This window comes from Schistocerca cancellata, unplaced genomic scaffold (genome assembly GCF_023864275.1).
Source record: "Schistocerca cancellata isolate TAMUIC-IGC-003103 unplaced genomic scaffold, iqSchCanc2.1 HiC_scaffold_461, whole genome shotgun sequence".
Taxonomy (NCBI): domain Eukaryota; kingdom Metazoa; phylum Arthropoda; class Insecta; order Orthoptera; family Acrididae; genus Schistocerca; species Schistocerca cancellata.
Genome location: NW_026046478.1, coordinates 27,501 through 30,000, shown reverse-complemented (window position 1 = coordinate 30,000; position 2,500 = coordinate 27,501).

Here is a 2,500-nt window from a genome sequence, read left to right as displayed (position 1 = left end):
GGACGACACTACGTCCACCATGTCGAGCGCACCACAAACAAAAATACCGCCACCTGCAGGTCCCCCGCAACATGACCTGCTGCACCGATGATACCGCCATCTATGAGACGCCACGCCGACTACGACATCGCTAGGTCCCACAGTGCCCATTTTCCGACGCCACCCACAAACCCTGCATCATCTGCCCACCACAGGAGCCCCAACGCCTGTGCCTGCGTCGCACGAAGTCGTCGACCGACAATCGCTCCACCCGCACCCGCACGTGCCCCACCCCAACCGCCCAAATCGCAACTCCAGCGGATGAACGGCGGACTCTTCCCGCACTCGTAACGTGCAATCCGCCCCTATATCTTGCGTTTCATGAAGAGTTATATCGAATATGCCATATTCCCGCTGTCCCTATACATGCTGTAAGTAGCTCGCTTGCTACAGCAGCAGCAGCAGCAGCACCACCTCCGCGCGCTTCCCTGGGGGCACTGAACCGCAGGATGCGAGACCCCACGCCCAGTGGCAAACAGGGCTCCTCTCAGAATATAGGCGGTCCCTACCCCTCACAACGATGACGGTGGGAGGGCCGTTTTACGAGACCATTTCCTGCGGTGCCAACGCTGTCGTAGAGCCGATACTCCATCTTTGGTACAAGGCAATCATTCCGCTGTAAATCAGTACGTCACTCGTAGTTCAGTCACCTCACAGCACTGCTCAGTAAACTATGCAGGCCCACATAGATAGATTATGATAGATTATATACGCAAATGCCCCTATACATGCTGAACGTCCGTACACACAAAATGAACCACACGTCAGCCACACACTCTATCACACACTACTCTCTGCCTGTAACAGACACAGATACAACTACTAAGCACCAGCATGGACCAACGTCCGGTGCATCCTATCCGCCACAGTACACCAACTACGCTATGATAACCAGACCGGGAGGTCCAATCATAAAACAGAATACCCCACTCGTCCGACAACCACAATTGCTCAGAGAAGCCACCAACACCCACACATGTCCTACACAGGGGTGCACCCATCACCACCACACTGCCTCGTCTTACAGCACAAACACACTGGCAGGAATGAAACACACAGGTCTGCCGCAACCACAGACACGGCTCGCCCCCTCTCACTGGCGAAAAGCGCATCCCGACGTGACATAACTCCTTTGACACACTGACGCTGCCTCGGGCATCCACGTCCTACGGTCGATATCAACGAACCTCCCCCCCCCCCTCCCCCCCACAACACGCCATCCCATACCACATTGTGTACCGTACCCAAACCTAACGTGTACTGTACTACAACGCAATGTGTACCATAACACAACCCAGTTTGTACCTTAACCTAACCTATGTCACCTTAACCTAACCTATGTCACCTTAACCTAACCTATGTCACCTTAACCTAACCTATGTCACCTTAACCTAACCTATGTCACCTTAACCTAACCTATGTCACCTTAACCTAACCTATGTCACCTTAACCTAACCTATGTCACCTTAACCTAACCCATCTTGCACCTTAACCTAACCCATCTTGCACCTTAACCTAACCCATCTTGCACCTTAACCTAACCCATCTTGCACCTTAACCTAACCCATCTTGCACCTTAACCTAACCTATGTTGCACCTTAACCTAACCTGTGTTGCACCTTAACCTACCTCAATTTGCACCGCAATGTAACGCAATTTGCACCGCAATGTAACGCAATTTGCACCGCAATGTAACGCAATTTGCACCGCAATGTAACGCAATTTGCACCGCAATGTAACGCAATTTGCACCGCAATGTAACGCAATTTGCACCGCAATGTAACGCAATTTGCACCGCAATGTAACTCAATTTGCACCGCAATGTAACTCAATTTGCACCGCAATGTAACTCAATTTGCACCGCAATGTAACTCAATTTGCACCGCAATGTAACTCAATTTGCACCGCAATGTAACTCAATTTGCACCGCAATGTAACTCAATTTGCACCGCAATGTAACTCAATTTGCACCGCAATGTAACTCAATTTGCACCGCAATGTAACTCAATTTGCACCGCAATGTAACTCAATTTGCACCGCAATGTAACTCAATTTGCACCGCAATGTAATGCAATTTGCACCGCAATGTAATGCAATTTGCACCGCAATGTAATGCAATTTGTACCGCAATCTACCCCCACATTGTGCCTTAACCTAACCCACATTGTGCCTTAACCTAACCCACATTGTGCCTTAACCTAACCCACGTTGTGCCTTAACCTAACCCACGTTGTGCCTTAACCTAACCCACGTTGTGCCTTAACCTAACCCAAGTTGTGCCTTAACCTAACCCAAGTTGTGCCTTAACCTAACCCAAGTTGTGCCTTAACCTAACCCAAGTTGTGCCTTAACCTAACCCAAGTTGTGCCTTAACCTAACCCAAGTTGTGCCTTAACCTAACCCAAGTTGTGCCTTAACCTAACCCAAGTTGTGCCTTAACCTAACCCAAGTTGTGCCTTAA